Source organism: Pseudorca crassidens, chromosome 9 (assembly GCF_039906515.1).
Source record: "Pseudorca crassidens isolate mPseCra1 chromosome 9, mPseCra1.hap1, whole genome shotgun sequence".
NCBI classification, from domain to species: Eukaryota; Metazoa; Chordata; class Mammalia; order Artiodactyla; family Delphinidae; genus Pseudorca; species Pseudorca crassidens.
The window spans coordinates 104,782,179-104,804,172 of record NC_090304.1 but is presented as its reverse complement, the minus strand read 5'-3'; the positions used below and the strand labels follow the sequence as shown (position 1 = coordinate 104,804,172).

Here is a 21,994-nt window from a genome sequence, read left to right as displayed (position 1 = left end):
AGTCATTCGACAAAACTTGGCTAAAAAACAGGTTGCAACTGCAACATGCCTGCTTTATCTGTGTGAAATGATTTATCATTCTTTTATTTGATGTCTGCATATACAAATATAAAGGTGGTCGGTCACCAGTGGTCACCTGTTCTACATAGCAACTCACACATTGTGTGTGAATGTCAGCAGTTATTCACCAGGCGGCGGCATGAAAAGGCTGGACTCAAACGTGTCATCTTTAAAGGAACCTCAGGTAGTAAGCATGGAAACCTTGTCCATTATAGCAAATCAGCAAAAGGTTATATTATTATTTTCAATTTGTGCACTAATACCTGCTGAATATTACATACACTGTACTGTCAAGTACAATAAATAAATATGTCATCACCATTTAGTGGTAATTCAAACCTAGCAAGAACTGATAACCAAAATCAGGAATATTTTGAAATACACTAGCCATTTTAGTTGATCTGTTATCTTCACTACTTTCAAATTCAATGCAAATTTCTGGGAAAACAAAAAAGAATAAGGATCTTGTAAGTAGAACCCTATTTTATTATTTGTATACATTTTTACTGAACTGGAATAAAGCCAGCGATGGTAGGTTAGTAAGTCACAAACACTCTGTCGAGGTATAGCTGATGTCAGAGGTGAGTTAAGTAGCTCTAAATGTCTTTGAAATTTCATATCTGTCCTAAGAATCCACATGACTTTTACAATGCCCACACCATAATATATTTAAATTTATATAAATATAACAATGTTTAAAATTACCCTTCCCCCGAAGATGTGCCGTTTTAACTTTTTGTATTCCTTGGCACTTGTTATAGTACTTCCATTTTGAAAAGTAATGTGAAGATGGTAGGTTTTTGATTTAATTATCTGTTTTAAAATTTATTAGTTTGAAATGTCCCACACAAGGAAGTACAGTCACCATTTCACTTTTGAAGTCTGTGGTTGGGTGTACAGGCAGGTCATTTTAGATAAAAATACTCTTATCTAACACTAAAGAAAAACCCCACAATTCTTATCAAAAAAGCAAGTAAGGCCAGTTTTTAATTTCCAGTTAGAAAGGTGAACTATCTTACTAGGGATTCAAAAGATGGACATGAATTGATACTGGTTGTTGCTACACTTTTGGTAATAATAGATATAAATCTTTTTCAAGCAGAAGAAAATGTAAATAAAAGGAGAAATAAGCCAATCTTATTTATATGTAGGTAAGATATATAGCATTCAGGGAATCTCCCTGGTGGCCCAGTGGCTAAGACTCTGCGTTCCCAGTGCCGGGGGCCTGGACTGGGATCCCTGGTTTGATCCCTGGTCAGGGAACTAGACCCCTCATGCTGCAACTAAAGGTCCCGCATGCTGCAACTAAAGGTCCCGCATGCCTCAACTGAGACCCGATGCAGCCAAATAAATTAATAAATATTAAAAAAAAGATATATAGCATTCAGAACATGAAAAGAGTTGTTAAAAAACCTTCAAATAAGATCTGTCAGAACCACTGAACAGTGCACTCTTTGTGAACGATATTTTCATCATCCGGATTGCAAGTGTACACAGTTAAGATAAGAATAGCTATCTTGGAGTAGTTTCTCTTTGAAAAATGCCAGTGCTCTTCAGAATGTATTTGTTTTTCCATTATAGTCTTCTTCTGTGATTTTAAAATTTTAGAATTTATTTTTTGAATAGTAAATTCAGATGTTCAAAATTCAAAGGAAATACCAGAGTTTATAATATTCACTCCTTGTGTCTCCATCTACAGATATTTTAAGCATCTGCAAGTATGAGTATAGTTATTTTACATGTATATGTTTTTCTTCTCCCTCCTTTAAGCAGAAATTCTAACCTACTGTATGTATTGTTCTGTACCTTGAAAACATTTTTTTGTTTTTTACATAATTCTGTATCATTATGTAAAGTGTCTCCCTCATGGTTCTTTTCTTAGGACTGCCTGGTATTTTCTTGAATGGCTGTATCCCATTTTTTTAACCAGTGCCTGTTGTTATACTTTCAGATTGTTGCCTTATTGTCTTGACTCCATAAATATTTTAGTGTTGAAAATCATTTGTTTCATATTTTCAGGCAGAAATGTTTCGGAGTTATGAAAAGAATAAAGACTACTGGGAGCTGGGTGAGGAAGGGTGGTCCTCAGCTAGTTTTTGATTGTTAAAGAGTTCATTTAAGGACTTTTAAAATCTGCTTTCATTCATATCTGTATATAAATGATAGCATTCTACAGAAAGGGCTTAAAAAAAACTTGAACAGCCCCAGGCAACATTCAAGCATCCACTGGGAGAACCTTGTGTCATAGAGCCAGAGATCTGGGTTTTTATTTCCATTGAATTGGGACTGTGGGCAAGCCCAAAATAATGAACTGACTGTATCTTTTTTACTTTACTTTCTTTATATTGTTTTGTAATAGTAATAACAATAAACCCCTAGTTGTAAACAGTTTAGGCAGTGGTTCCTATATTCATTCTCTTGCTTTCCTTTTAATATAGTTTTATTGCATCTATATATTCCTAAGAATATTTTATTTTTAAAAAACTAGTTTTAAATTTTATAAAAAGATTATGATGCTCTGTCTAATCTCTAGAATTTCTTCCTCTTAATATTACATTGCTAAAATTCATCTATATTATTGTCACTAAAATGTATCCATCTTATAATGTATGTATTCTATGTATTCTATGATTATGTATTCTATGATTATGACTACAATTTATTTATCCAGTTTTCTGTTTGTGGACATTTGAGTAGTTTCCCAGATTTTGTTATGGTGAACAGTGCTTCTAAGAATATTTTTGTACTTGTTTTCTGTTGTACTTGTGCAAGAGTTTCTCTTAGGTATAGAAACTAGGTAGGTGAATAGCTAGGAAATTAGGAAATCCTCAGGTATGTACCTAGGGCATTAGTTGCTAGGCATATGTGAATGTTCCACTTCAGGAAGTAATGCCAGACTGTTTACCAAAGTGCTTGTACTGCATGCAACAATTAAGTTCCTATTTCTGAGTTGTGCGTACAAATTGGGTTCCTGCTCTCATGGGAATTATGTTCTAGTTAAATAAATACAAGAAGATAATTTCAGAATTGGTGCAATCTTATGCAAAGGATAGATAGTGTTGGGCGATGGATGGTCTTTAGCCAGTTTCTAATCATTAGGAGCAGAGAGTGATGGCAAGTGATTAGGAGGGTTTGTTTTAGTTATGGAAGGCCTGGGGTGGGGTGGTCATTTGAGGTGAGACCTGGATGAGGAGGCAGCTGGGTCCAAATCAGGGACCCCACGAGTAGAGAGCGCAGAGGCACTGGGGAAGGAACGAACAGGGTATGTAGCAGGTGCAAAAAAGCTACTCTGGTTGGAAAGCAGTGGACCAGGAGGGAAGTGAGAGGTCAGCAGGGCCGGAGCATGACAGGGCGGTGAAGAGCCATTAGAAATTTAAATAGATGAGTGATATGAGCTTATTTAGATTAAAAATATATATATTTATTTATATTTATTTTGACTGCTCCGGGTCTTAGTTGTGGCACACTGGATCTTTTAGTTGCGGCATGCAGACTTCTTGGTTGCAGCATATGAACTCTTATTTGTGGAATGCATGCGGGATCTAGTTCCCCAACCAGGGATCAAACCTGGACCCCCTGCATTGGGAGTGTGGAGTCTTACCCACTGGACCACCAGGGAAGTCCCACTTATTTATATTTTGAAAATATTACTCTCACTACCATTTTGGTAATGAATACCAGATCATGATATGCAGGAATGGAAAAAGGGAGATGGATTAGAAGCAACTGCTAGTCCAGTTGAAAGATGATGATGGCTTAGACTAAGGTAGCAGTGTAGAGGAGAGAAATAGTGAGATTCAGGATATGTCTTACAGATAAAGTGACAGTATCTGCTGATAAATTAGTTTTGGATTTTTAGGGAGATATAAGCTTTTAATTTCTAAAACATGGTCTTTAAAACCAGTATGTTATTAATTTAGAAGCTTTGTCTCTGCTCTAAACATACTCCGTGATTTTAGTAGAGTTAATTGATTTTCACTCATCACTTGAATCTGTTTTCTGGGATGTTGCAAATGTTTGCTGCACAGATGTTAAAACTGGTTCCTGGGTCTAGCTCCAGACCTTTCCTGTACACGTCTATCACTGCAGTCCCTTTTATGGCCTCTATCTGGGGACATCTGTCCTTGTTCCACCAGCCATTTCTTGTTCTTTGTTCTGCATTCTTTTTTTTTTTAATTTTTTATTTATTTTTTATTTTTGGCTGTGTTGGGTCTTCGTTGCTGCGCCCAGGCTTTCTCGTTGCATCGAGCGGGGGCTGCTCTTTGTTCCGGTGTGTGGGCTTCTCATTGTGGTGGCTTCTCTTGTTGTGGAGCACGGGCTCTAGGTGCGCGGGCTTCAGTAGTTGTGGCTCACAGGCTCTAGAGCGCAGTCTCAGTAGTTGTGGCTCATGGGCTTAGTTGCTCCGCGGCATGTAGGATCTTCCCAGACCAGGGCTCGAACCCATGTCCCCTGCATTGGCAGGCGGATTCTTAACCACTGCGCCACCAGGGAAGCCCCTGTTCTGCATTCTTGCTGTCACACTTACTTTGCAGGGATGTGCAGAAGCTGCATCATTTGGATTAGGGCCATGACATCCAAACCTGAAACTGTGGATGGTAGGTTGGGTCAGAACAGCCTGAGGCCTTGGAGATTTGGACTGAGGAAAGTAGTTGAGTCTTAACTGTCAGAATTTCTGCAGAATCCAATTACTTTTGTTTCTGTGAAATTAGAATTGATAAGACACAGCTGATTTATAAATTGATGTTAGGTTCAAACACATCTTTTAATGTAGCCTTTACATTTTAATCCGATTAGTTTTTGTAAATCACATCATGTTGTACTTATGCTCAGAAATTCTGTAATTGTCTGTGACTGGAGATTCTGTACTCCAATAATATCACTTATTCCTGCTTCTCTTTTTATATTACCACCACCCAGGGCTGGTTTTCTCTTATTTGAAGACCAAGTTCAATGGTACTTTTTACCCACACACCTGCATTTGTGTCCATGGTGCCCTGTCACTTTACCAGTCCTTTAATTCCAGCTGATAACAGCAAAAGTGGTACAGACCTACTTTTGCTACAGATGATGCAAGTTTCAGAATAGGTTATATATATCTACACATATAGCATCTAAGGGTAGGGGCTCAAGCAAGAGCTTGGGGAGGGGCACAGGAAATGTGGACTGAGATTCTACAGAGCAAGGATAAGTCATGGCAAGTACCATGTTGGGTAGCTAGTTGAATTGGTAGGGGAATGTCTGGAAGGGGAGATTGTATTGGTGTCTGGTGGTTGCTGTAACAAATGACCACAAACCTGGTGGCTTAGAGCTGCAGAAATTTATTTCCTCACGGTTCTAGAGGGCAGAAGTCTGAAATCAAGGTGGCAACAGGGCCACACTCCCTCCACAGGTTGTAAGATCCTTTAGCCCTTCCGGGTTTTGGTAGCTCCAGGCTTCCTTGGCTTGTGGCCACATCACTCTTGTCACTGCCTCCATCTTTACATGGTCTTCTCCTTTGTGTCTTAATCTCCTCTTCTGTCTCAGAAGGATATTTACAACAGGATTTAGGGCCCACTGGAAATACAGGATGATTTCATCTCAAGATCTTTAACTTCAAAGTTCTTTTTTCTAAATGATGCAACATTCACTGCATGTGACTATTAGGACATGAACATATCTTTTGGGGGACCACTGTTCAACCCACTACAGTGATCAAAACCTGTGAAGTCCTACTTTAAACCTAGAAAACTAAGGTAATGATCAAGTGGGGAATCAAAGATAGAAACAACTACCTTTGGGTTTTGTTTGTTTGTTTTTCCTAGAACACAGTTATCCTGACAGAGCCTCCCCTTTAAAGAAGCATAAAATTCATAAAGCATAAAGATCATATGCTGAGTAGTTCTCCCCATTCCATTCTGGAGAGGTGGTTTAGTTTGTATAAAAGTGGCCAGATTCGTTCAGGTAGAAGATTAAAAATAAATATTTTTCTTTTTTGAACAGCTAGTATGGAGATCTTTGGGAAGAATTTCCTAGAATGCTGTATGTGTATATATATGTATATACATATTATATATTTACCATTCTTTCTGCAGATATTTCAATTATATTTATTTTTCTCCACTTCGTAAAAGGTTTCAAAACATAAAGTACAGAGAATCACAGCACTTATGTGCCCATCATCTAAACTTAATAAAATTTTGCATTTTGCCATATTTACTTTGGATATATATTTTTAAGAAGAATAATGTAGATATAGTAGGCTATTCATCTTACATATGTATTTTATAATCTTAAAATTATTCGGTACAATGCTTTGACTACATTTTTGGGTTTAGTTATTCATAATTCATATTTTGTAGTATGTGTTATTAGTGTTGTCAGCAGGACTTCTTTTAAATCAGTATTTAACTGTGGGTATTTTGAAGTGAGATAGTTTATAGTTCTGAAATAGTATGTAATGTTTGAAATTGATTAAAATGATTCTTAAAAGAAAATCTTATTTGAAAACTTTAATGTTAGATAACTTGTCAGTTATCAAGTAGTAAACTCTCTTGAACTCTTGCAGTAGCTTTATAGTTTTTTGTTTCGTGTTTTCCAAAAATTTTGAAATGTTGTAAACAAACAGGAAAGAATAGAGAGAAGCATAAACCAACATACCAGCTTCATTAATTCCTTATATTTTACCAACTTGCTTGATATTTAAAAAAAAATAAAACTAAAACATTACATAGGTAGTTGAATCCCCGATGTTATTTTCCTTTCTTCTTACCTAGAAGTAACCGTTAACCTGAATTTGGTACACTGTCATACTCATTCATGATATCCTTTCTATTAAGTACATACATCTAGCCATAAATAATATGTACCATTTCTTGGTACCTATTACAACTATATAACAAGTATCATATTTGTTACTCTGCAGCTTTTTTCTCATTTTTAAAATAAATTTATTTATTTATTTATTTTTGGCCGTGTTGGGTCTTCATTGCTGTGCACGGGCTTTCTCTAGTTGCAGTGAGCGGGAGCTACTCTTCCTTGCGGTGCATGGGCTTCTATTGCGGTGTCTTCTCTTGTTGTGGAGCACGGGCTCTAGGCACATGGGCTCAGTAGTTGTGGCTCGCGGGCTCTAGAGTGTAGGCTCAGTAGTTGTGGCGCCCGGGCTTCGTTGCTCTGCAGCATGTGGGATCTTCCTGGACCAAGGCTTGAACCCATGTCCCCTGCACTGGCAGGTGGATTCTTAACCACTGCACCACCAGGGAAGCCCCCTCATCATTTTTTGATAGTCATGCAGCTATATGAAGATACAATTCATTTTAACTATTGTGTATATTTTCACTGTGTGAGTATTCCACAATTACTTCATCCATTATCTCAGAGATATTTAGATTATTGCAAATTTTTTGCTAACTCCGCTGCGTGGAACAGCCTTTAACGTTTACTTGTGTGTGAGTTTGTTATGGTGTCCTAAAAGTGAGTTGCTGGGTTGAAGAGCGTGTGTAGCCTTAGGTTTAGAAGGTTTAAACAAATTGATCTCTAAAGAGGTTGTACCCATTTGTACTCAGACCAATTATGTATTAGCATTCCTGTTGTTTTGTATTCACTGCCAAGAATAGGTTAGTTCAAATATCTTTTTATTATGGGCATTTTCAAATACGTACAGAAGTAGAGAGTAAACATAATGAATTCTCACGGACCCCTTACCTAGCTTCAACAGTTTTTAATATATGACCAATTTTGCTTTATCCACAAAGCTGCTCCCACCACCCAGGATTGTTTAGAAGCAAATCTCTGCCATCGTATCATTTCATCAGTAACTATTTTCATACACAATGCTTGTCTTCAGAAGATAAGGACTCTTTTTAGTAGCATTGCTATTTATTTAGCATATATCTTTTTAGATTGAAGTATAACTTTTATATAGTAAAATGCATGTCTTAGGTGTACAGTTCTCTGTTTTGATAAATGGATATATTTGAGTAATTCATAGCCCAGTCCAGAGCAAGTCCATCCCTCCAGCTGGAAGAGATCTGTGCAGATCTGACCTCTGTGAGGGAGACAGAAGCAAAGGAAGGTGGGTAGGAAGAGCCCCAGACTGTGGCATAGTTTTCAGAGTTTTGGCAAAGCCAGTGGGGAACCATTGAGCCAAAGTTACCTGTTCCCAGGGACAGGCTTGCCTTTATATCCCTGTGGCACTCAGTCCTTGTCTGGGGGCAGCCCGTGAGAAGACTGGTGGACAGAATTCCAAAGACAGCCCCCAGGATTCCTGTCCCCTGGCTGTTCTGTCAAACACTGATCTAGATACTTTTGTGAGGGGATTTTTACAGATGTAATTAAAGTCCAAGTCAGTTGACTTTAAGTTATGGAAATGACATAGGCTCTTTAAAAGAGAGTTTTTCAGGTTGGTGACAGGAGGGGAAGTCAGAGAGATTTGAAGGAAAGAAGGATTAGGTGTGCCAATACCGGCCCAGATTAGGTGTGCCAGTGCCGGCCCAGAGGTAGAAGGCGCACAGGTGAGGAAGAATGTGAGTGTCCTCTAGAAGCTGAGGGTGACCCTTGGCTGACTGCCAGCAAGGAAGCAGGAACTTCAGTCCTGCAACTGCAAGGAACTGAATTTGACCAACAACCTGGATGAGCTTGGGAGCAAATTCTTCCTAGAGCTGACAGCTGAGAGTCAAGCCTGGCTGACACCTTGATTTTGGCCTTGTGAGAACATTTATTAATATTATCACTGATCTCATCAGAAAAGCTATCAAGCTCACAGTGTCAGATACAAATTTTTCCAAAAATCTAACTTGAAAGTTCAGATTTTATCATTTGCCACAAACACTGACAATTATTTTCCTTGAAGTGAGAGACTTGCTTCATTTCTGAGAAAATTCCTGACAAATATGGTTTGAGTAACTGTAATTGGTTCTTCTTTCAAATAAAAATGTCATTCAGTGAAAATGGAACTAGTTCATTCCTTATTTCAGTCACTCGAGTGATTTCCTCAGACATCTCAGTCTGTTGTGTATTGAAGCCTGGAGTACTTTATGGGTACTTCCCATGTGTCATCACACAGAATATTAAAGAGATACATCGATTCAAGGGTCACAATTGAATACAATTAATAATTTTTGCTGCTTCAAATGTATTTTAAATGAAAGTAGATTTTGCTCTTTGGAATTTTGAGTGCATGTTAGTGAAAAATACGATGACTTGCTATAGTTTCTTACACTGCCTTTGTTCATGGTTACACCAATATTTTTATCTATCTGCTTTTATACCATCATGCAACACAGTGACAAGGTGATAAGTTATTATGAAAATAGTTTTACCGTGCCAGACCCCTGAAAGGATTTTGGGGATTCTTAGCTATACAGGTACACCTTGTTTTATGGTGCTTTGCTTTATTGTGCTTCACAGATAATGGGGTGTTTTCAAATTGAAGGTTTGTGGCAACCCTGTATCAAGCAAGTCCACTGGTACCAGTTTTCCAACAGGATTTGCCCACTTTGTGCTTCTGTGTCATATTTCGGTAATTCTCACAATATTTCAGACTTTTTTGTTATGGTGATCTGTGATCAATGATCTTTGATGTTGCTGTTGCAAAAAGATTATGACTTGCTGAAGGCTCAAATGATGGTTAGCATTTTTTAGCAACAAAATTGATATTAAATTGATCAAATATTAGTTAATTACATTTTTAAAGACATAATGCTATTGTGCTCTCAGTAGACTGCAGTTTAGCATAAACATAACTTTTATATGCACCAGGAAACAAAAAACGTTTGTGTGACTTGCTTTATTGTGAAATTCGCTCTACTGCAGTGGTCTGGAACTGAACCCGCAATATCTCTGAGGTGTGTCTGTATGTTGAGAAATGCTGCCCTACATCTTTTTGTCTTGTCAGTTCTTCAGTTTTAACCATCTAGTGGGTGTACAGTTGTATCTCGTTGTGGTTTTAATTTTTATTTCTTTCATGACTAATGAGCATTGAGTACCTTTTTATGTGCTCATTGGCCACTTGTATATCTTCTTTGTCGAGGGCCTGATGTCTTGGAAATGCCTCTTCTGGATCCTATGATGGCGGTAGATAACCTTGGAAAGCCCGCTTTTAGACCCAGCACACTTAACATTTTTACTGGGCACCTGCAAGTGAATTAGGAAAAAAAATTCATTTATTCAGTACTGTGTAGTTTGTAATTTTTTTTGTTTTTAAAACTTTTTATTGAATTATAACATCAGTTCAGCAAGATGCTTTTCACATTTATTAATCTTTTGGTTTTTTAAGTTACTGATTTTCCATTTTCTATCTCATTTATTTTTGCTTATCTGCATTATTTCTTTCTACCTATTTCTTCCTAGGTTATGAATGGCAATTTAGATGATTGGTTTCAAGTCATCTTTTCTAATTTAAGCATTTAATGCTATAAATTTCCCTCTAACCACTGCTTTAACTGGATTTTACAAGTTTTGATGTAGTATATTTTCTGTATTGTTAAATTATGAAATATTTTTAATTTCCTTTTAATATCTTCTTTGACCCATTGGCTGTGTATATATGTTGCTTAATTTCCAAATATCAATATTTGAATCTTTTCCAGATATCTTATTACTGATTTCTAATTTAATTATGTTATCAGAAATTTTACTCTGTAAACTAAATCTTTTGAAATTTGAGCGCTGGTTTATAGCACAGCATGTGCTCCATCTCAGTGTTATGTTCCACGTGCATTTGAAAGAATATGTATTCTGTGTTTGAGTATAGTGTTCTATTAATGTCAATTAAAGCAAGTTGATTTAATAGTATATTATCCAATTTTTCTATATCCTTATTATTTTTTTGTCTAGGATTTTCTAGAGAGGAAGAGAGGTGTTAAATTTTCTAATTATGGTATGGATATCTGTTTTTCCCTTTATTTCTGCAGGCGTACCTCAGGTTTTGTGGGTTCGCTAGACCACCATAATAAAGCAAATATTACATAAAGTGAGTCACATGAAGTTTTTGGTTTTCCAGTGCATATAAAATTTATGTTGACACTAAACTGTAGTCTGTAAGTGTCTAATAGCATTATGTCTAAACAAACAATGTACAAACCTTCATTAAAAAATAATGCTGTTGAAAAAATGGCTCCGATATATCCACTTGCTCCATGCAGGGTTGCCACAAACCTTCAATTTGTTAAAAACACAGTATCTGCAAAGCACAATACAGGGAAGTGCAGTAAAATGAGGTATGCCCATATTGGTGTTTACTGCATGTATTTTGAAGTTTTGTTATTTGGAGCATACACATTTATGATTAAGTTTTCCTGATGAGTTGACTTTTCTTATATTATTTGCAAAAGTCCCATTTTACCTCTGCTAATACATTTTTTCTTGAAAAGTGATTATATTAATATAGTCAAGCCAGCTTCTCTTGGGCTTATTATGTTGATGGTTTATCTTTTTCTGTTTTTATTCTCAACCTATCTTTGTCTTTATTTTTTATTGAAGAATAGTTGATTTACAATGTTGTGTTAATTTCTTCTGTATAGCAAAGTGACTCAGTTATACACATATATACATTCTTTTTTATATTCTTTCCAATTATGTCTTTATTTTTAAGGTGTATTGCTTGTCACTAGTATATAATTGGGCCTTGCTTTTTTATCCAGCCTGACAACCTCTGTATTTTAATTAGAATGTTTACTCTATTTATATTTAAACTACCTGCTAATTCCAATATCTCGGTCATTCTGTGGTTTGTTTCTGTTGACAGATTTTTCTCTTCACAACGGCCTAGTAATTTTTTGTTGCATCCTAATCATTATGGATGATTGTTGTAGAGAGTCTGTCTTTTCTGTTTTCTTTCTCTGAGTATCAGTTTGGTTTTAGTAGGCAGTAAAATTCCTGGGTGATCACATTGAACCTTTGGTACCTTAGTTTTGTAGTGTGCCAGGGTGGGCTCGTTTTGCCCTAGTTCAAGAGGACCCCTTTAATCCTGGGGCATAGCCTTTACTCTTCAGGAAAGAGCCTCAGTGTAAAGCCTGAGGTTTTTACCTAGCAGTTTCTAGGCTTGGCTGAAGTTCTGTTTCCTCTGGGGTGGCAGCAGCTGAGATGCTGTCTCAGCCTCTTTCAACCTTCCAGCTGTTGCTCTCCAGTGGGCTCCATGGAGTCTTTCTTGCACATGTGAGTTAATGGGTCAGCCACGAATTTGAAGTGAGCTTATTTTTAGAGTATGGGTTTCCTATGCAGCCCTCTCCTTTCTGGAACTTCTGCATTCAAATTTACACTCACTTTAGTGACCCCAAACTCTGTCGTTTGACACCTCCAGCAAATAAGACTGTGGCTTTCTGCTGGAATTTTGGTTACTCCCACACTGTGGGAACTGGGATGTGCTCTCGGGAAGAGCTTAGATATGTGGACCTTACCCATGAGTGTGGTTGTTTAAGTGGTTGAATCCCTGATAGTTTTGCTGGTGTTTGGTTGCTGTTGTAGGTTGGGTTCCTTTGGGAAGCAAACTCTGTGGGGCAGAGAGAGATGTGAAGGAAGTTTATTAGTATATTATTGGTATTGACAGCTGAGGAAAAAGGGGGAAGAGAAGGGAAGGAAGAAATGGGTAGAGGGAGAAGGTGGGCTGTGATGCATTTTTAGAAAGGCCGTAGCTGACTCTGTAGGGGGTTCTGAAATGGGATGGCCCTTCAGAGTTTATATCCATTCATTAGATGTTCTTCTTCTGTCTTTTCAAGTACTTGTCTTATATTTTGTTCACAGTTGATAGTCCTTAACCTGTTGGAGATAGACAACGTGGTGGAAAAATATAAGCTATTATACCATTACCAGAACCAGGATTTCCCTGGGTTTTAAAATTGAAAGTTATTTGATTTTCTGGTGGTGTATCATGCTTACATTTGACAGTGTGAAGACACTCCAGGTGGTTTTCATTTAGTTTGAAATACTTGCTTGTTAGTGTATTTAACTTAATTAGAAAATGCTACTCTACTGAGCGTTCATCTGTAATCAGAAAACATAATTGTTTGCCACATGTTTAATAGCTGTCAAAAATAGGGCAGTATTACTCAGCCATAAAAAGAAACGAAATTGAGTTATTTGTAGTGAGGTGGATGGACCTAGAGTCTGTCATACAGAGTGAAGTAAGTCAGAAAGAGAAAAACAAATACCGTATGCTAATACATATATATGGAATCTAAGAAAAAAAAAAAAAAGGTCATGAAGAACCTAGGGGTAAGATGGGAATAAAGACACAGACCTACTAGAGAATGGACTTGAGGATATGGGGAGGGGGAAGGGTAAACTGGGACAAAGTGAGAGAGTGGCATGGACATATATACACTACCAAGCGTAAAATAGATAGCTAGTGGGAAGCAGCCGCATGGCACAGGGAGATCAACTCGGTGCTTTGTGACCACCTAGAGGGGTGGGATAGGGAGGGTGGGAGGGAGGGGGACACAAGAGGGAAGAGATATGGGGATATATGTATATGTATAACTGATTCACTTTGTTATAAAGCGGAAACTAACACACCATTGTAAAGCAGTTATACTTCAATAAAGATGTTAAAAAAAAATAGGGCAGGATTTCTTAACATAAAACAACATCAACAAAACAGAGTAGATATTTGTACAAGAACCATAAAGTATGTGCTATATAACTTTGAAAAGTTATTTTATATATTGAATACTATATGAAATTTTAGGCTCTTAATTGTTAGATTTTTACATTTTAAATGTTAGCCAATCATTGAATTGATTTGATGTGAAATCATTTAGTCCAAAGATATTTCAGCCTTATTTTAAAAAAAGTTTTACTGTCATTTCTCTAAGTTGTGAAATGTTACTTGTGAGAAATTTCATTTAAAAAGCATATTCTAGTTTAACGTGATGTCACAAATTTAGCCTGGAGAAGACAAAAATACCTGAACAGTTGTTTGCTTTCCTGCCGTATCCCAACAAAAATGCTTTACTTTAAGATGTTTTGTAACCAGATTAAAAAAAAAAGTAAATCGAACAAACTAGTAAATATGTTATGGAGTACAGTTGCATCATTCATTATATGTTTTACTTGCATCCTCACTGTTAATTTAAATGAGAGAGATTAGGGACAGTGAAGATGAAAGCTCCTTGACCTTTGTCCGGGTCCAAAAAGAATGACTTTTTTCAGTAGCATCTGAAGCATTTCCTCAAAGATATGGATTGTGTATTTGTAAAAAAATTAAGTAGTTTCTTTTGAAGTATGTTTTATAAAAGAATCTGGATTGGCCAAGTAGTGTAATGTTAAACTTGAGGTTCATGTTCTTAGCCTGTGTTACCATTGTTACCATAATTATTTCTTTTACAAGAGTGCCACCTGACGTTCCAGTTCTTCAGTAGCAGCTAACTGCGTGTTTTCATTTAGCAGCTTAGACATAAGTTTGTTGCTTGCTGTCTGGCCATGTTATATATATATATAATTATGCAGACTTTGCCCCAGTTAAGGTGATAATTAAAATCCTTAAGTAACAATTTTAAAAATTGACTCATTTTAAGGGATTCAGTTATGTGATTCTTTTCCTGTGTTCCCAAACCTTGCTGAGCCTCTCCATATCTTACTTTTTGTTGCCCTTGCAACCTCTACAGACTTCCAACCCTCAGCTTGGTCCCTGAGTCATATCAAATAAAGATATCTGTACAAGTGGGGTATTCTAGGGAGGAACCAGGTAGGTCCCTATATTGAGAATTCCTTGGGAACGAAGCTTTCAAGCAGCTCCAAACCTCGGGTGTCTGCCAGGTTGCTGGTTTTCATGGGTTGTAGGTCGTGGGTTTTCAAGGGTACCGTGGAAATGCGAGGCAGGGGTGGGATTAGGTCAAGGTAAAGCAACACAAAACTCACTCTTTCTACTGAGATTCAGTCATTTTTATTGGAAAAAAAAAATGCTCCCTGGATTGCTGCAAGCTTTTGGTTAATTTTCAGAATTTTTTAAAAACTGAGGAGAGGGACTCGCCTGGTGGCGCAGTGGTTGAGAGTCCGCCTGCCGATGCAGGGGACACGGGTTCGTGCCCCGGTCTGGGAAGATCCCACATGCCGCGGAGCGACTGGGCCTGTGGGCCATGGCCGCTGAGCCTGCGCGTCCAGAGCCTGTGCTCCGCAACGGGAGAGGCCACAACAGTGAGAGGCCCGCGTACCGCCAAAAAAAAAAAAAAAAAAAAAACCAGGAGAGAATTTTCAGAGGTTCTTTTTTCACCATTTTCACTGGTATAACTCTCTTGGCTGGTATTTAAACCTCAATAAATGTGGGTTCCTCTCTTTTACTCTCTTTGGTTTGAATTACTAAGTTTTTAATACATAACCATTCCGTTGTAGAGCTTTTGTAATCTGAATGCAGGGACTAGAGCCTTCTAAAAGTTTGAATCTCTTGCCACATCTTCTAATATAATTCTGAGAGTTCTGCAGTGATGGCAGGGTGTGGATGCTGTAGTCCCCAGTACGGTGGCACTGCCATCTGTTTGCCACTTTTCTTGTGGATGTAAAATTTCAGTTAGTGATAATAGTGCAATTGGTTCATCTGTTTTCTTGGTTGGCATTTTATTACTTCACCATCACCATGGAGCCTGTGAGCTCATCACCAGTATTCCAAATGAAGGCCAGTAAATGGACTTGGCGTCTTTTTATTTCTGCACAGAAATTTCTGGTATTGGCTTTTTTTATACTTACTTCAAGACAGTACCACAGTGTGATTTGGTTCAAGTGGCATATGTGTGGGCAGGTGTCCAGCTGATTTCTTTCTTTGCCTGAAACTTCAGCTCTGGTGGGTATGGTAGACCTTGTTTACTTAGTTCTTTAATTTTCTTTGGTTCTTTGTGGAATCCTGGCATATAGAAACTTGTTTTTGGAAAGTTGAATTTACTTTTCATTTTGTCTGCTTTTACTCCTTTCACTGTTTTTGAAATGAATGTTTCAAAATAAAGATATTTAAATCTTTATTTCAGATTTTAAAAAATGTCAGCAAAAAGTCTGAGTTCATAAAAGTAAGCAGATATCTTTTTCATTTTGTTTCCTGAATTATGCAAAGATTACATTTAAAAATATCATCAATTCTGCTTTTCCTATTAGCATTCCTGGTGTTACTCAGCCTTCCACCTTTTCTTTCCCTATAGTGTGAATATTTGACTAATTGTTATGTCCTTCCTGTGCTTTAGCACTCAATCATGGATTGTCTGGCAGCCTGGGTAAAAGGAAAATGTAAAAAACAAACAAACAAAAAATAAACAATCTGCTATTCCGCTGATTCCACAGATTAATAGCTAAGCTTAGGTAGTTGGCTAATGAGAAATTTTCAAGCATTCAAACATGCTAAGCAAGCTAGAGGTACAGAGTAGCTAAAATTCAATAATATACTGGGTCTGTTCTGTTCAAAATATAGCCACTAGTCATTTGTGGTTATTGAGCTCTTGGGATGTGGCTGTTCTGAATTGACATGTGTACTGTAAGTGGAAAATTCATATGGAATTTCAAGGGCTTAGTATGACGAAAGAATGTAAAATAGATCATTAATTTTTAAATATTGAATACATGTTGAACTGATAATGGCTTAGATATATTAGAGTAAATAAAACATATTACGAAAATTAATTTTACCTGTTTTAAAAGGTTTTATTACTAGGCTATTAAGAAATTTAATATGGACGTCACTTACATTATTTGTATACGGGAACTCACCATTGCACTACACTCTTGCTCATGGATGTATCTGAAACGTCAGTGTTCTCAGTTTCTAGAAGTTATTTTTTCATTTTTAATTTCTGTACACCTTTTTTCCCCTAATCAGAATGTATAGCATTATCTGAGTCAGTGATTTTTAAACATGGCCTCACATCAGAATTACCTAGGAGACTTCTATTAAATACTGATGCCCTCACCTTATCCTTAGAGAATATGATTTAGTTGGTGGTTCTCAGGCTTTGGAAAGTATTAAAAAAGCTCCTTAGATAATTCTAATGTATCGTTAAGTTTGACAACTGTTGTACCATTTGGTTCAATTCTATTTGTTAAATAGTTTGTAGAAATGAATAGATATAACTTGGAGCAAAGGTATTATTACCATTATGGATTCTGCACGAAAACAATGACCAGGCTTTAACCTGTAAAGGGATTGCCTAGAGGTTGTTAACAATGAAGAGTTTTGAGTCGTGCTAACGGAATCGTTGCAGGGTTGATCCTGGAAATCTGCCTTTACGATGGCCTTGCAGGTGATCGTGATGCAGGTGGGTCACCCTCCGTTGAGTGAAGCCAGGCTGGATCCCAGTCAGAGGACATATGTTTACTGAGGAGTTGACGTTCCTTCATGTTGGGAAACCCTGACTCTGGCAAGGCAGACATTTAAGTGTGTGTTCTCCTCTCACCTTTTCTGTGTTGGGACAGCTTGTTTTTTTAATCTAGGTTGCTGAAGTGACTTCTGTTTATATTGATTATTAAAAAAACATGCAGCTGTTGGAGAAGTTGATGACATTTGTGCTGTTTGCATTAAAAAGGAGTGTGTATGAAAGATGTTGGCAGGGCTATGTTTTGGCCGTAATTCACAATTCCATTTTAATTGAATGTTCGCAGTATGCAGTAGGCTCATTTGGACTGGAGAGTAACTTTACTGCAGCTTTTGCCACATACCTGCTTTTGAAAATGACCCTCCAGCATTCTGCTGTAACACTCAATTTAAAGCCTTTATTGGGCATAAGATAAGTAGTAAGAGTAACATTTGGGCTTCCCTGTTCAGCAAACTGTCTACATTTTTGAGTTAATAACCCCCTGATAAAAGTGGCATTTTTCTTTTTGTCCAGAAGTGAAAGGTGACCTTTGGTTTTCCGTTGTATTGTTGCACTAGGGCTAAAATAATTTCTTCCTTTCCCTCTTGCTCCCAAAGCTTATTCACATGTCTTTGTTGTTAGTCACAGTCTCTTTTACTCCAAGTCCTTTGCCATATACAAATCCTTTCTTTTGCCTTAAAATTCACCTCCAGTTTTAAAATCTTTTTTCCTTGTTTTGTCTATTCTGTGCTTTCCTGGACGCTCCAAATGGTGAATGAACATATTATAGGGACTTAAGCCACAGTATTTCAGTTAATGATACTCTGGTTTTAAAAAAGTTAATTCATTCTAGAGAATGTTCCAGTTAAAGGAAAAGCATATTCGTTGTTAAATGACCTGCTCTGCCTGATCCAGCTTTCTTAAGCAATTTATGCAAGTGCTGTCATATTAAAACCCCCATTTACCCCGAGTATGATTCCTTCTCATTGTTTGTCTGTGAGCTTTAGAAAAAAGAGATGTGTTTGGAAGTGGGATTGCCAGGATTTGTTTTTTTCATGACAAAGTGGTTATGGATCCCTCTGTTTGAGGCGGACTAAATTGTGTGGGATTGAGAATGAGCACTGTGTATGTGTGGATGGGTAGTTAATGTGAATAGTACTAATCTCTGGGTTTTAGATACTTTTTATTTGCAAGTAGGAGCACGTCTCTATCTTCCATTTTCAGTCTGGGGGAAAGAATATTATTAATTGTATGGCAGAAAAATAAAGTTGTGGTCTGACCTGAGAAGGTTTGAGGCAAGTCTTAGTAATTATCTTTACAAATAATGTTAATGTTTTTGAAATTATCAAAATATTAGAAAAGTTTGAAAATTACTGTAGAAATTATATTTCTGGGCCAGAAGAATAGAGATTTTGGCCAGCTAGTCTGAGAGACTGCCTAAGAACTTGTGTGAGATTGTAATTCTCTGCTCTCTTGTGCTTCCTAAGTAAAGCATAGTTTGCGTAACAGGCCTTAGAAACATTTAGCTGAAAAACAGGTTTAAGCTTTCTTGGGTATCACTTGGAGGAGAGGAATAATAGAAAAGTTACAGGAAAGGTTCCTCAGCCTGAACTCAATAAAACAATAGGAGCAGAAGGAAAAGATATGCTTTGTTTGTAAATCTTTAACCATTTTTATATTTGATAATTATAACTACCGAAACATTGTGGAAAAAGTACGAGAAAACAATTTTTGTATATGTATTCCTTATGTACACATAACTGAAATTTGCATTTTCTGGTAGGATAAAAGTACAGCTTTCAAAATAAAGCTATTTCTATTTGAACTAATGCCCCAACTAAGAGGTGAAAAGAATTTTGAAAATTCAGCCATCAAGTTCTCAAAGAGCATAATCTGAATTTGGAACCTAGCTGGTGTGTGTTTGTGAATTTAGCACCCCTTCCCAGTGTGGCCCAAAGACTGGTTGATATAGGATATAAAGGGCCCTCTTGCCCCTCCTCAGTTTTGGGGGCCATGTCAGTGCTCCCAGTGGGATTGGCGTTGACTGTCATTAGGTCTGCAGTGCAGGCCAGCTCCTCTCTTTGCTGACTGTTGCTTCTCCTCACCACAGGTGTTGATCCCTCTGCTACTTCCTAATAGTCTACATGCTACCGTCACATGGAAATTAAAACTCTGTAAATAATTTTTGGATCAAAGAGGAAATTTTAAAATGTAGAAAATGACAAAATATATTAGACAAAATATATTAGAACCTATGGGATCTAGCTAAAACCATATTCTCATTTTATTGCACTTCACTTTATTGTGCTTTGCAGATACTGCATTTTTACAAATTGAAGATTTGTGGCAACCCTGTGTTGTCAGATGATGGTTAGCATTATTTAGCAATAAGATATTTTAAAATTAAGGTATGTGCATTGCTTTTTTAAACATAATGCTATTGCACATTTAATAGACTGCAGTGTAGTGTAAACATAACTTTTATATGTACCAGGAAACCAAAAAATTCATGTGACTTAATAAGATATTTGCTTTGTTGCAGTGGTCTGGAACAGACCCCTAATATATCTAAGGTATGCTTGTGTAGGAAGATTATTTGTCTTAAATATGCATATAATAAGCAAGAAAGAATTAATGAATTATCCATCTAACTCAAGGAGAGAGAAAACATCATAAAAGAAATCCAAAGAGAGCAAAGGAAGAAATGAATAAAGACTGGTGGGCATGAATAATGGCCTCTTACATATGTCCCTGTCCAAACTCCAGAACTGTGAATGTGTTGCTTTACACGGTGTATTAGTTTAGCATGGCTGCTCCAACAAATTACCACCAACCTGGTAGCTAAAACAATGTAAAGCTGTTCTCTCAGTTTCGGAGGCCAGAAGGCTGAAATCAAGGTGTTGGCAGAGCCATGCTTCCTCCAGAGGCTGCAGGGGAGAATTGGTTCCTCACTTTTTCTTGCTTCTGGTGGCTGCTAGGATTACTGTGCTTGTGTGCTTCACTCCAGTCTCTGCCGCTGTCTTCACATCACTTTTCCCTCTTCTGTGTGTCTAATCTCCCATTGCCTCTTTCTTATAAGGATACTTGTGATGGCATTTAGGGACCACCTAGATAATCCAGGGTTATTTAATTATCTCAAGATCCTTAATCATATCTGCAAAAATCCTTTTTCTAGGCATTGGGACATGGACAAGTCTTTGGGACTCATACCAGATTACCACACATCGGCAAAAGGGACTTTGAGATGTGATTAAATTAAGAACTTTCGCATGGGGAGATTATCTTGGATATCTGGGTAGCCCAAGGGGTCTTAAAAGTGAGAAGCAGGAGAATCATTGTGAGTAGCAGAGGTGATGACGGGAGCAAAAGGTTGGAGTGATGTGTGGAAGGGCCGTGAGCCAAGGAGTACAAGTGGCGTCTAGAAGCTGTAAAAGGCGAGGAACAGATTCTCCTCTCTCCCCAGGGGACCAGTCCTGCTGACACTTGGACTTCAGCCCAGCGAGACTGATTTTGGACTTCTGATCTCCTGAACTTTAAGATAGTACATTTATGTTGTGTTAAGCCACTAAGTTTGGGGTGATTTGTTCCAGCAGCAGTTGAAAATGAATTCAAAGATGAAAGCAGAAATGAATACATAACAGAATGCATTGAGTGCTAGGGTGTGTTCTAGGCAATTTGCATATATGAGCTCATTTACTTCTCACAATAACCTTATGAAACAGGAACTTTTATTGATAAACCGAGGCACTGAAAAGTTACATAACATTTTCAGTAAGGTGATAGATCTATTTAGAGAAATTGAAGAACTGTTTTGTTTTAGAAAACAATGAAATAACTAATCTGTTAAGTTTCATTTGGAAATGAACATAGATACAGTAGGAATTTAAAGAATCATTGGATTTGCTCAACTCTGATGAAACAAATATGAGAAACTGAATGAATTGGATGATTTTTCTATGAAAGTTGTTATAACAACCAAGCTTACCCTAGAAGATAGAGAAAATGGAAGCAGAGCAATTACCATAGAAGAAAGAGAAAAACTTGTTAAAGAGAAACCTTCCTTTTTCACATCCTAATCTACCAGACTTGGGTGACACTGGAGGGGAAATCTACCATAGCTTTATGAACTAGATAATACCAGTGCCCTTTAAACTGGTGGAGAGAAAAGAAAAAGAAGGAACAGTTTCAAAAATTTTAACAGATGCTAGCGAAACTTGGCAAAGATTGTACATTGGAAACTTGATCAATCTCACAAATGAATATCAGTGTAAAAATCCTATAAATATTAGCAGAATCAAAGCTCATTAAGGAGTAATACACCATGGTCAGATATGATTATTTACTAACCCCAGGAATGCGAAGATAGTTCCTTTTGTAAATCACCATATGAATAAATCAAATCAAAAGTCTGATTTCATCACTTATGTAGATTTTGAAAAAATATTTGTTAAAGGATAAAAGGAATAGATGGCTGTTGGCTCCAAAATGATTATCTGTGTGTGTGTGTGTGTGTGTCTGTATCCAAAAGCCAGCATCATGATTACTGAGCCAACACCGGAAATATTATCATTAACCAGAATAAAACAGTGATAATCAGTGGCAAGAAGGACTTCAAGAGGAAAGTGTTGCTTGAGGGATGAGTCATTGTTTACCAAGTGAATGAGTGAAAGCCTATTGAAAGGAAAGGGGCCAAG

The 21,994-nt window shown here is 37.2% G+C and overlaps 1 protein-coding gene across 1 annotated transcript in view; it reads left to right on the top strand.

The window, feature by feature from the left end:
- ARHGAP32 (Rho GTPase activating protein 32) overlaps positions 1-21,994 on the top strand; it is a 267,370-nt gene that overhangs the window by 49,963 nt on the left and 195,413 nt on the right. The gene's annotated exons all lie outside the window — the stretch shown is intronic.